Genomic DNA, 14,635 nt, shown 5'->3' with positions numbered 1-14,635 from the left:
CTCTGATATGTAGCACCAGCATTTTTAAGACCAAATGGCATCACATTCCAATAGAAAGCTCCCCATGCACAAGTAAAAGTAGTCTTTTCATGATCTTCTAGTGTGATTTTGATCTAATTAATACTAGAAAATTTGTCCATGAGTGAGTACATCTCATATCCTTCCATCATGTCCATTATCATATCAATTTTGGGGAGTGGAAAATCATCCCTTGTACATGCCAAGTCATTCAATGGTTGAGATTAACCTAGATCAATGGTCAAAATTGAAGATGAGATCCACTTAGGATGGAAAATTCCCAGTGTAGGTGAAGTTAACTAACTCAAATCTTGAGTGTAATGAAAAGTTAACTTAAATTCACCTAAGTAATTCTAATTTGAGAAGCAGATCACTTAGAATTCCCATTCTTTAACTGAAGAGAAGAATTTAGAAAGTTGTTTAATTCAATAAAAATAAGATATGATCTCATAAATGTATATTCAATAATTAGAATGAGAGCATTATTAAATTCAATAATTTTAATTCCCTAGTACATTAGCTTTAGGAGATAATTTAATTTAACCAAAGTATAAACACTTTAAATTAAATTAAATCTAATCAATAGGTTTAATGTAGCTAATTTGAGACTATACTTTAGGAATTAAATAAAAAGTGAAATTAATGTAGATTAGGGTTTTCTACAGCTGACAATCAAGTTAGGTAGTGAGCATTAGAATGTGAATTGTGTAGTGAAATAGGACTTTAGGATTGATCAAATAAGAATTGTTTGTCATGGAAATGAGCCAATTTTTGGGTATTATAGCTACAAGAAGTATAAGGTACAATGGAAACTTATCTATCACAATTAAGTAATCATTGGAATCCAAGGAATCTCATTCAATAAATCATAGTTGTAGATCAGAGACTAGCCATTAATTCATTGTAACAAATGCATCAATCATATCCTTTAACCAAGTGGACATAACACTCTTTTTAAATCTCCTAATAGAGTACATAATTTACTATATGTTTCTAAATCCTTTAACAAGGTGGACCTAATTGTCTCTATTACTCCTAATAGGGAAGATCACCAGAAGTGGTCAATTGTAAGCCTTAATAGGTCAACTTTATATTGCACTACTAAAGCATGTGGGTATCATCTACACCCTAGTTTTATTTTCAAATTGGAAGGTTTTTGAGTCACCATATCTTGTGTCAAAGTGTTATGAATGTTTTATTCCTTTCATTCTTTCATGCATGTAATTAGATCAAGATAATATATGAAGGGTTAATTTGTGAAGTAAGTTAAGTTTTTATTGGTTCCTAATTCACCCCTCCCCTCTCACTAACCTAGTGTGCCTTTTATTTCTAATAATTTGTATTAGAGCATTTGGTTCTCACATCAGAAGTTTAATAGCTTGAGATAAGATTAGACATAATGGAGGTATATAGGCTAGAAAAGGATATTAAGAATGAAAAGATGCATCTTAAATTAGCTATTGAGCAACTCAAGAAAGAAAAGGAGAAATTTTCTCAATAATTACAAATAAGGAAAGATCTTGCAACACAAATGGATGAAAATCTCTACATTGCAAAAAAAATTGAAGACTTATGCCCAGAAAGAAATTTACATGAAGCTGATGCAACAATCAAAGATCTACTTGAGAAGAAAATCAATCTTCAAGAAGAAGTTAGAAAGCTAAAGAGAGAGAAATAAATCCAATCAGTTAGATTATGTGAAGTCATGGAAGAAAAAGACAAAGCCAAAGAAGAGATAGAAGAAAACAATAACTAAATTCAACAACTATCTCTTAAGAAAGAAGACTTTATTGATCAACTCAATGATGCAAATCAAGAACTTATCAATCTATGGAAAAAGAATGAAAGACTACATAATAATCAAGATAACCAATGAGAGAATGATAAAATCTCAAGAAGGAATGAATCAGTTGAATGAGAAAACTCAATATTGAGACAAAGGAAAAGTTGAATTAGGATATACAGAAGAAGGTGAATCATCTCAACAAGAAACTCAAAAGAACAAAAGACCTACTTGCAATCATTGTGTTAAGATAGGTTATACATAAAATAAGTGTTGGAGCAATGGTAAAGAAAAATTAAATGGAAAATGTTACAATTGAAATAAGTATGGTCATAGAGAAAATGAATGCACATAGAAACCTAAGTTTGAAGGAAAGTGTGAGAATTACAACAAACAAGGACACAAATCTTCAGAGTACAAGATCAAGAAGTGGAAACCAGAAGAGAAAATTAGGAAAACAATATTTGGATGGGAATAGAACACATGGTGTACATGTTACTACTACAATAATTTTGGGCACATTGGAGCTAACTATGTGAAACATCACATGAGGAAAAGAGACACTATAAAAAAATGCTTTATTTGTACATAAATTGGACATCTTCCCAAAAACTATATGAAAAAAGGTAGAATAGAAGATAAAAAGAAAGCCAAAGAAGAAAATATCAGAAAATAATTGAAGAAAAAATGGGTGCATAAATCTCCAGAGAATGCAAGCCAAAGTCCTAAAGTTGTTGACACCCAAGTCAATGAGTTTGGTGGCCAAACCATTTCAACTTAGTTCCCTATGGAGATTAGTGGAACTATGATTTAGAAGAAGACATATAATATTAGTTCCATCCAACAAGTAGAAAGATCCATATCAACATTCAAGAAGGACAAGGCTCACCAAGTGATAATCAAAGTTCTAGATCTTATCGAGCAAGGTCAGGTTGCAAGACCTTACCGAGAAAAGTTAGATCGCATATATTTTTTAGGATGTAGATGTCAAGTTGGTAATTCCTACTAAGTCAAGAGACCTTAGTGAGTTGAAGGTGTCTTCCAAGAATTAAAGGCCAAAATAAATAGAGGACAACCTATCACCAAGCAAATATGTTTGTGATGCATTAATGACAATCGTAAGGACTAAAATTCATTAAAAAAAGAAAATCAATATTGTTTCGCCACAAATTTTTAGAGCATAGCGAAAATAGAAAATATAGAGCCTCCAAGTGATTTAAGAAATTTTTGTTGAAGATTTCTCCTATGTTCAAAACCATGCCTAGTGATTGAATCTTCTAGTAGCAAGGTTAAGAAAGGTTCTGAAATGTTGGTTCATGGAGTTGATTGCAAGGCTCTTGCATTCAAATTGAGTTTGGCAATTATAGAGGCACTTGAACCTACTAGAGTGCAATTGTAAATTCCACATAAAGTACTTCTTGTTAATGATATATGATTATTTTATTAGTGTTATATTGAGGAGCTTGGAACCCTAGAAATGAATGAGGCTTTCAACAAACTATGTGTGGATGGTAGTCAGAAACCTAAGCACAAACATTTGGAGACAAAGTGTTCGACACATATTTTACATATACCAAGGGATTTTCAAGTGAAGTGGATCAAACTCATCTTGAGCCATGTTCATAACATGAAATTATGGTTAGATCATTCTATCTTGATAACCAAGAAGATGATACACATGATTACTAGATTTCCCATGTTGAATAAAGCTACTACCACTAAAACCCTAGCTCAGGTTGATAAAGATTCTTTCTAAATGGGATGCAAGAGGCATGAAGCTAAGTGGTGTAACTAACATGGAAATCAAGTTTGGCATCCATGTCATAGCTCAAAAAATCTATAGTTCAATCTGGTTAAACAATGTATCATGTGAAGTAGTTGACCTAGCGTTAAAGGTGGTGAAGAATAACTTATCCTTTAATCTTCCCAAGTTGTTGTTAAATCAATTGTGCAAGAATATGGATATCATGTAAGTATCAATGAAAAATCTATATAAGTTTGGTTCTCTCTTGACATATTTATTTTTCTATCTTCTAAAGTAATTTTCCTTCTAAAGGTATTGTAGTATGGAAGGAGGATACTCTAATATTGTACCAAATCAATGATTTTATAACTAAGATGGGAGAAAACTTTGACAATATTATGGACAATTATTTTGAGACATTCAAGGAGAAGATGAAAAGAAAATTTAGGATACACAGGAAACTAGTAGAGTATTATCAGAAGGATATTTGTGTTATGGTTGACTATGAAAAGGTTTCTATTCAAGTAGTTATTCCTAGAGTGGCATGGGTTAAGCCTTTGGAATATGAGGTTAACATTGATGTCACTAAATATATCAATAGAGATATACTAAATGATCTTTTGGATCCTAAGGCAACATATTTTGGTACTTTTGTAGAGGCTAAGGCTAGAATTGAGCTTGAGATCAAGTTACCCCAAGTAGTGAGTAGAGGAAGGAAAATGAGTGAGAAAATAATGAAGAATACTAAGCAATCAGGCTATTCTCTTATGCTTACCAAGGGTAAAGGAGATGATATAGAAGAGGAAGAGGAAGAGGAGGATGTAGAGGAAGAAGAACCTAAGGAAGAGGGGCCTCCAAAGAAGAAAGGGAAGGTTATAATAACCAAACCTGCCAAGTTTTGCCCTATTGTGTTTACAAGAAGATCTGCCTAATCTAAAAGGAAAATGAAGTTGGGAAAAGAAGATGAAGCTAAATAGATTACCCTTTAGAGGACTACCCCAACCCATCAAGAAAGATTAAAGAAGATGGAACAAGAAACATGTATGTCATGTTTTAAATCTCTTAAGTATGAGACTAGGAGCAAAGAAGAGAAAAATAAAATAAAGGATACCCTTGTAATAAAATTGGGTAATTGGAAGTATTCAACCAGTGAGCTTACACAACAAGTTCTTGATGTAATTTTGAAAGTAGTCAAACCTCATAGGGATAGTGTAGTGGAAGTTGCCAAAGATAGTAGTGAACAAGCCTTGAGACATCTTATGTCAAGTCTTAGTGAGAAAGAGGTGAACAAATCTTTAAAATCAAATGAGAAGAATCTCACACCCAAATTCAATATATGTCTAATACTACTAAGGGACATTGAATTTGTGGTGAATTCTAGCACTACCACATGGAAAAATATCTATGGGTTGCACAAGCCTAGTGACTTTGTTGTGCAAATTGATGACAAACATGGTGAAGATGATGATGTTGAAGAAGAAGTAGAAATCAAAGATGATGAGATAGATAATGCCAATCTTGATGATGAGGAAGAAGGACAGGAAGCCATTGGAGGAAGTATTCTAGAATATAAAGTATTAAAGAATCTAATGTAGAAAAGATTGTAGCATTAGTTATGACTTCCTATCCTCACTCTCCAAGAAAATCCTTAGTGCAATCAGGCTCAAAGAAGGCTTCTACTAAGTTGGTTAAGGTCAAATTTGCAACATCAAGTAGACAACCAATCTCTAGAATTTCTCTTTCAAGTATTTCAATGACTGAAGTGCTTAGCACTTCATCTACCATGCAAAAAGTCTTCCCACCATCAGGCTTGAATGAGAACAACAAGGTATTCCTATTGTTAATATTATTCTTACTATGAGTATTGTTGGTTCTATTCCTACTTTTTCAACTATTGTTTCCACATTGGCCAGTGCAATGATAGTTGAGAATTAGTCTCAACTAAGCATTGAAGTTAAGAATAAGGGAAAATAAATTATTCATTGTGTCATTCCTATAGAAAAAGGTAAAGAAGAGGAAATTGATCTAGATGAGGATACTGTTATTTTGAATTGGGATACCATTGGAGAACTTTGGAAAAAAAGGGCTAAGAAAAAGAAGCTTAGAGAAGAGAGGAAAAATATTAAACAAGTCCTTGAGGACATAACAAGCATATTTGTTGATGCTCTGAATATTGAGGTTGATGGGAAACAACCTATTCTAGATTAGTTAGCTGAAATTATCCACAAGTATAATGACAAATTGAATGGATAAGAAAAAATATACACATTACTTAGCTTTACTTAGGTTAAATGCATTATTTTATTTTTTATCATATAGACACCTAGAAGTATGCATAGTTAGATGAGTTGTCTTGTTGACAACACAAGAGTTTGCATAATCATCTGATTTTTCATGTATACAACATAGTTGTTTGCACACTAATTTAGCACATGGTGTCTAAAACATCTCTTTACAAGATACAATTATGTAAGCTTATCCTCTCATCATCACACAAAATCCTATGCTTAATGGAGGATAATCCATTCTTGATGGACATGTGCTTAGCTGTGAGGCCTTTATATATGAGCACTTCTAGTGTGTATGTAGACATATGATATTCTAATTATTTTTATTCTAATCATCCATTATTGGTCCATATTGTGCTAGTTTTTGAGCTTCTTAATCTTGGTGTTATTTCTCCCTAAGGAAAATTCTTACATGGTATCATAGCTATGGGAGCTTCTCTTCACATAGCCATTGGAGACCATTTTTGCTTCACCTCTTGGAGGACCCCAATTTAGATCTAGATTATTTGTAGCTATTGGGAGTGTCTAGGGCCAATGTGGACCTCACCATTGTATCTAAAGCATTGATTTAGTGAAATCTAACTATAAATTTTCCTACCCTAGGCCATAATCAAATTTGAGGTGTTTTTTTTTTCTAAACCAAAACTTGAAGGCTCGATTTGTGAAATTGGTATGATTTTTTAGATCTATGAATTTAAATTTTGGATCTACATTTTATTATTAATTTCATCTCCACAATTTTTCTACAATTCTTTTCTAGATCTACTGTATTTTTTTTGGAATTTTTTTGGCCTATTAAGCTTGTAGAGAAGCATTTTTTTGTAGCCAAGTTAGGTGGTCAAATCTCGACACCCACAAATATTCCTTGATATATTCCTCTACTAAACTAATAGACTCAACATCATAACAAATTGGCATACCAAATTCAACACTTGACAGACTTCATTACAGTGGCTTCTAAGTCATTTTAGCTTGTGTAGGCTCTAAGTTTAATAAACCTCAGCATTTACCATTTTGGTGAATGTGGGATTAAAAATCCCACATCCACCACTGTCAGCCTTCCTTACTATCAGCTTCCAAAATTTGGTGACCATTGTTGTGGCCCCATCCATCTTTCACTAACATTTCCATGCAATGTTCTCAACTCCCTCCACATAGAGATAGTTAATGATGCCATGTGTATGCCAAATCTGCCCCAAGCAACTCCATGCAATGCCATGTTTGAGCACCCACCAAGTCAACTCCCACATCAGTGCCAAAACAACTTGTACAGTTAGTGCATAGACACATCAACCCTTTAGCTAAGTCAGTAATCATGTGTACTACCATACATGTTGACATGTCATCTGACAATGCAAGGGATATGTCAACCTCTGTATACTATAGAAATCATCCAATCCATACAATCTATACAACTATGTCAGCCTATCAAGTCAGATTTTTGCTGACATTAGCATTTTATGAGCTTAAATTTGATGGTCATTTAACCGTCACAAGTTGGCTAAATTGCACTACTGAGATGGTCATTTGAACTTTAATTTTAACATAGTTTTTTCCTTAGCAAACCCCTCACCATATGTAGTTTTGATTTGATAGTCCAACTTCAGAAGGCCATATCTAAATCATTCAAACTCCAAATTAGGTGTAGTTTTTATGATTTAGGCTAGAATTTCTTGAGCTTTTTACTGGTGCTATTATTTTTTGGTTTTGGTGCATGGATTTGTGAGAAAAATCTTTTTTTTGTGACTATACTTTTCCAATCTTTCATTTGGCAACCTCAAATGCTCTGTATGGGCTCATTTAGATATAATTTTAGGTTCCATTTTTTTGAAAGTGCTTAATTTTTCATCTACTTTCTAGATCTGCAATCAAATTATAGGCTTGTGTGGACAAAAATATCACTTTCAAAAATAGGTCTTTTTTGCATTGTATTGCTTTGATCAAACTTCAAATTTTTTGTATATCTGAGCTACATTGCTAAGTACTAGATTTGAACTCCAAGAAGAGGTTGTAAATAGAAAAATTAGAAATCCATTTTTGTCCATTTTGACAAGTGGCCTATTGTAAATGCACTACATCTAAAGTGCCTAAAGCATTCATTTGGAGGGGAGGGGGTTCTTTGATTGAGTGACAAGGGGGGTTCGCGGGGGGGGGGGGGGGTGTGTCTTGTGTTCTTGTGTCTCCTTGATATTGTTCTCTTTCTTTTGAATTATGGGTTCTTTTTCTAAGTTAACACCACATAATTATGCTACTTGGAAAGAAAAGATAAAGGAACCATAAGTTGAAAAAGGTTTATTGTGTTTTGTAATTGGTATTGTTGGTCTGATTTTTCACACTTGCAAATTTTTTTTGAAAATTATGGTGAGTAATCATTTGAGTTTTTAGGATTGCCCTAGTCTTTCCCTGTTTCATGTGTTATCAGAGCCTATTGGTTTTTCCAGATTGATCTTTTAAAATAGCCATGAAATTGTCCTAGGTCTGAAATTGATGGCATCCCTTTTGAATTTCTCACAAGGAGTTGTAAAATGTTTTAAGTTAGTCCTTTACATTCTTACGGTGTAAGGTTTCACATAACAACGGAATGTCTTTTTCTTTCAATTTTTTTGGCCACACTTTTTGATACATCGAAGAGGTGTAAAGGATTTATTACGCCTTGAAAAGCTCTTGTTACAAGCTTACGAGTAAATACCTTGAGCGAAGGAGTGGGGAAGCCTGCAATGTGATCTACACATATATGCCCAAATGGGTAGCGTAAAGGTGTAAAACATGATTTGAAGGGCACGCGAGGGTATTACGGTGTTACAAGTAAAGGTTTTTTAAATAATCATAGAGGCAAGGTTTCATGGTGTTTACGTTTCTATGATTCTGGGGTTTGCGGACAACCATAAAGCTTTGTTCTTAGCGGTAAAGGAATCATGCAGGACCTATTGAGGTGTCAGAAGGGCTCAATTGCAGCAAATAAAATGGAGACACGACATTTATGTCAGATGTGCCCATCCCTCGTGGCATATGACTTAATCTTTTGATATTATGCCCTTACGCTTGTAGGTTAAGCGTATGAACGAAGAGCTATTTTTTCTTTTTTTCATGGTTATGGATCTAGTCTCAGCGTGTAAGCGTAAAGAGGTGAGAAGGAAGATCAGTAAAAGGGGTTTACACTCATACGATAAAAGGAAGATGTGAGATCGCAATAGCAGTTGAGAGGGCTCTCCAGTGATATGAATAAAGCTAAGTCGCAAGAGCGGGAGATAAGTTTTGAAGCCTTACGATGCCCTGAGAAATGAAGTAAGCGGAACAACGTAGAGGGAATTTTGAAGGTCTCCATAGATACGTGCATGTAGGAGCGTAAACGCTACAAGGACAGCTTGAATGATGGTTTTACGCTCACACGAGGAATGTTGAATCGTAAGAATGGAGATGTTAGTAAAAAGGTTTTTGATGTTTTGGTGTAAAGGGTTATGTATAAGCATAAAAGGTAATAAGACAAAGTTAAGGATCTTTATGCTTACACGGAAGAAGCTTAAATCGTAAAGGCGAAAACACATAGTAAAAGGTCTTGAGATCCTATGGGGTAAAAGGTTTCGTAGGAACGTAAAAGGGATTTGCAAAACAGTGAAAGAAAATCATTACGTTCCTACGATTAGGGCATTTTGAAGCTTCTCTGAGTGAGCATAGAGATCCATCAAGAGCATTTTTGACATCACTAAGATTGAAGGTTTGACTCAGCGTAAGAATGAAAGATAGTCATATAAGAAAGAACCTTTGATGTGTCACGACAAATAAGCAAAAAAGGACAAAATTACTATAGCCAAGAAAAGTAAGGCTTTGAAAAGTACAATCAAAATCCAATTTTGTGGCTGATATACCCTGATGGTGACCTGTGATCATAAGTTTTAAAGCTCATGCATGCTAAATTTATAAAAAAGGTTGGCAGATATATAATTAAAACATCAAGGATTTAATTGAATTACCAGCCTCAAGAAGCTTGTTCCTGTGTTGTTCTGAGGTTTTAAAAGCTACAGAGCTTTGTATATCCTATGAAATTCTAGAAGAATTCAAAGTAAAAAAAACATGGCCGACCAAGAAGTTGAAGAGGTGCACACAAAAGAATTCGAAGTCGAAGACGAGGGTGATGATGTGGTAGAAGTCACACCAGGAGGAAAAAGGAAGAAATCTACTGTCAAAATAGAAAAGAAGACAAGGGTTAGAAAACCAAACAAGCATGCAGAAGACTAGTTAAAACTCCTTCCAGGGTCATCAAATGCAATTTTTCCAAACGATCATCTATTCAGAGACCCTTATCTTTTTTTTAAGATGCTGAATGCCCTAGAATTACTAGCTATGATCTTTTCATGTACTTTTATCAGAACAGAATAGAGAATGTGCCAATATGTAACCCTTGGAATAGAAATATGGAAAAATTAATTTTTCCAAAAGTGTTTGTTGATGTTGACCTATTGAAGGCCCTAATAAATTCATACAATCTAGTAACCAGGACTTTTCATAGGCATAATGGGAGTGTATTATGCACATTGGATAGAACTTCTTTTATTGAAGCTTTTGGATTGATGGGAAAAATGGATGTACCTATTGACATTGTAGACTTACAAGGAAAATTTGCTAGGAATAAAACCTACTTTGTAAACAATATCATGCTACCGCACATTCCTTACAAAGTTAAGAAGGCAGGGTTAATCCCGAAAAAGGTGGGAGAATTTTTACCTTTCAGTATGTTCAAAAATTATTTCAAAAACACAGTGTATGGGTTGCACAAAGTATTGGGAAGTGATGGTGCAGAGGATTGTGTATATGGTTCTCTTTTTCTGATGGCATGCGACATACATGATCCTTTTCATCACAAGGAGTATGATTATGTGGCCTTTATCATTGACAATATGCACATGCAGATTTGTGATGCTAAGAAAGGAGAACTGAAAGACTTCAAGATCCACCATTATTCATTATTGATGCACCTTATCTTGTATAGAAACATTGGGTACATTAGTGGAGACTTCATTGATCAAACTTCTGATGAATTTGGTGAATTACCTGTGCAACTCTGGACTCGTATTTGGCATAAAGACTTCTTCTATTCAAATGCTCTAGTTTTTTTCAATTTGTTCAGTTATGTTATTATGAGGAAGCTAGATCATACTTTCTTTAGGGCACCCAATGTTTTGAAGACTTTGCTTAGGCCCTCTTTCTTAGATGAAAAAATAAAATTAGATCATAACTAGGGAAGCATATTTTTATTTAAAGAATGTACTTTAATCAGAGTTTTTGCATGCCCACAGCCTCCTCATCTATTGCCTAAATATCTACCCCCTAGATTGGATATTATTGAATTCTTTTGGCAATTCTTATTGATGAATAAAGAAATGATCCCTCCCTCTCTACATAAGCCTACTTTTGTATGTAGAACCTTTAAGGTAGGAAACTTTGAAATAGGAAAGAATGCTTTTGAGGAATTGAGCGACTATTTAGGTAAGTATAAATTTGCTAATGGGCCCTATAGGATGTATGATCCTGACAGTTATATTGCAAATTAGGTTAAGACCATTAGGGGTTTTGTTCTGCCTCCAAGTAAGCCTATCCCTATAGAGGACCTAATTGCCAACATAGTAGCAACAGGGGAGGCAGATGAGTTATTGAGGAAGTATGAAGAAATAAGGAAAGTGGAAAATGCTTTGAAGAGGACCAACCCTGATTTTAAGGGTTTTTATACAGAAGTTCCATATCCTAATAATCTGAGGAAAATGATTGAGAATTTTGATCATATTATGTTACAAATGCTTCATGAGCTAGAGGGAGAAGAAGCCATTGTAAATAGAGAATCCCCTGAACTAGATACACAATTAGAAATTGATTTGGAAGAAGAGAAACCATCAACTTCAGCCTGGGTGCCACAAGGAATAAAAGACAAAAGACAATGCACATCCCTGAAAAGGTGGTAAGCAGAGCTATACAAGTCATGTCTAGAAGTAGTGAGTATTTTTCTAATATTAGGAAAAATTATTTTCATCAAAGGGCTACTGAAGCAGGAAAAGCTTCTACTGACATGCAAATTGCAGCATCAAGGTTGGATGACAGGCTCATTCAATCTGAGAAATTCATGGAAGATGATGATTTTATTAAATCATCAGAATTTAAAAGTTTTCTCTATATAATCAAACAAAATGAACTCACATTGAGTCTCATGCCAGGAGAAGATCCAGAGAAAAATAAAGAGTTAGTTGAAAAACTATTGGCTTATGACCCTGAAAGTGAAACAATGACTACCGCAAAAGCTAGGGAATTAGTACATAGGAGTGGCATGATTCTAATACCTCATTGAGAGATTGAGAAAGATTTTTTATTGGACCAAATGAGAAGACAAGATACGACAATCAGTTATGAAGCCACTAGCAGTGAAGGTTTTAAAAGAGGATCAAGTTTTAATGTGGACACTAAAACCCTAGCAGTATGGAGTGTGGCCCCTGACACCAAGAAGCCTAAGATGATGGATATAGAAGAAACTACTCAAGGAAATATGACTGTGTGGACATTAGAGAGCACTACTGTGAAGGAAATCTCCAGTTTGGTAAAACATTTTGCTCTTGTGAATGAGGAAAAGGTTGATGAAATTGAGGATAAGTTAGCTACAATATTTAATGAATGCCTTGATATCAGGAGAACATATGAAGAAGAGCTCAAAATGAGCCATGTATAGAAACAAAGAATAAAGGAGTTGGAGGAAAAAATTAAGATTCTAGAAACAGAAATAAAATCTCTCAAAGAAAAGCTCAAGATAGTAGCAGAGGCAGAGCATGCACCAAGGCAAGAGGAAGAAAGAAGGCACGTAGTAGAAGCAGAGGCCCAAAGAGAAGAAATGCTTATGGGAAAAAAAGTGTCAGTGCCTGTGATTAGTGTGGAAACCAAAGTTTCCCAGGTTGACAATAATACCAACAAAAATGTTTTGATGAATGTATTAAATCATAGAATCAGCATTCTAAAAAGAATATCTCAGGATACTTATAATACATTCATCAGTCTACAATCTGCGAAACAGGTATGCATGGGTGTAGTTAGATGGCTTGAGCCTATTTTTCAATAGTGGGGACCCTATATGAAATTTTTTGATAGGTTGATACCCTTGTTAGCCAAGAAGCCAGATCTCCAAGATAAAGTTATTACTGGGAAGGAAGGTATGGACAAAGTATAAGAATTATTGCAAATCTTCACAAGGAAGCTGTTAGTAATTCAAAGTAAATAAAAAATGCTAACAAATGGTTTCTATTCTTTGATTCCTTCTGTTATGGATTCTAATGATAAGTTAAAAGATTTTGATGAGTGGTCTAATTCTTTTGATCACATTATAGACTTGCCACAAGTGGTGTCCGTCCTCCAAGATGGTATTGATGAATGTCTTTTCAATGAGCTAAATTATACCCTTTTCAAGGTTGAAATTAAAGTGAATAGGTTTATCATAGAAGGAAGTGTGATTACTGATGCCAGGTGGCAGAAAATAGTGGATGAATTAACAACAGTTAAAGAATGTGATTAGCCCACTAAAAGAGAAATATTTGTCTGGGAAGCAATCACAGAAGTCAAAGCACTACCAACTGGGAGCGGTTAGAGAAAAGGACAAAATTGAAGATTTTATGCTCTAGCTATCATTTGCCTTCTGTTTTATTTGTTTTGTTTTGTTTGTTCGGTTTTCTTTTGAAAAGGGGTAATTTACCCTATTTTTGTAAAAGGACACATGTCACTTTCTTTAGCTTGAAGCTTGTTGCATCTCATACTATTTAAGTGAGATCCCAAGGCTAAAGAATGGTCCAAATTCTATTTCTTCTAAGTACTGTGCTTAGTCTGGTTTTTGGTCCAAATTTTGAAAGCAAGTTTGTAATGTATTTTTTTGCAAATTCTCTAAGAAAACATGAATATTGAATGAGCTGTGTTTCTTTCTAAAGGCCATTATGTGTCTATTGTAAAGGATATACCACTTTCAAAGGAAATGAATACAACTTATGAATTGTCCCCATATCAGTTCTTTTTGAATTTTGTCTCCTTTTAAATACTTAGCTACCTTGATGTGGTATGAGTAAAAGCTTGTGCAATTGAATGTAATCTAGTTGGGTTGTATATCCATTTATCATTGTTGCTAATTCAATGGATTAAATAAAGGCTTTGATGAATGTGATAAGATTCCTTAAGTATTGAAAAGGATTTTTGAATGATAAGTTCTGATAAGAATTGCTGATAGAATTTGTTGTAAGGCAACAAATTAGATCTAAGAATTTTCTATAGACTCTGAACCCCAATGGATTAGGCACTGATCAAGTTATTTCAGCTGAAGGAGAAATATCTTAAAAATGGTTTTTCAAATGCATCATCAAATCAAATTTTACTTTTATTTCCTATAGATCTTCAAAGTTGGCTAGCACTTGTCTGCATGGAATGTTTTAGCTTCAAGTAGCCATTGTTGTTGAAAACATCTACAGATCTATAGAAGATTTCTTGGCCATATCTATTTATGGGATGTGTTTATCAAGTTAGTAAGAATTATGTATATGTTTGAGGATCTTGAAATGAGAATCAGAATGAAACTAAGAATAATCCTCATACAGTTGTTTCAGTTTTGAACCACCCCTGGGTACACCCACCCTAGTTTTGCAGAGCCAAAAGAGTATAAAACCATTTGTGGTTTTGTTGAAGTTGGGTCAAAATACCTTACATATGCCATTGTTAATAAGAATAGGCTAGTCTTTAGATTGTGTATGTACTATCATTTTGGTATTAAGCATTTTTTTGCTTAGTAGTTTT

The sequence above is a fragment of the Cupressus sempervirens genome, chromosome 5 (genome assembly GCF_028749045.1).
Source record: "Cupressus sempervirens isolate cs-2001-9-10 chromosome 5, ASM2874904v1, whole genome shotgun sequence".
Taxonomy (NCBI): Eukaryota; Viridiplantae; Streptophyta; class Pinopsida; order Cupressales; family Cupressaceae; genus Cupressus; species Cupressus sempervirens.
This window is presented reverse-complemented; position numbering follows the sequence as displayed.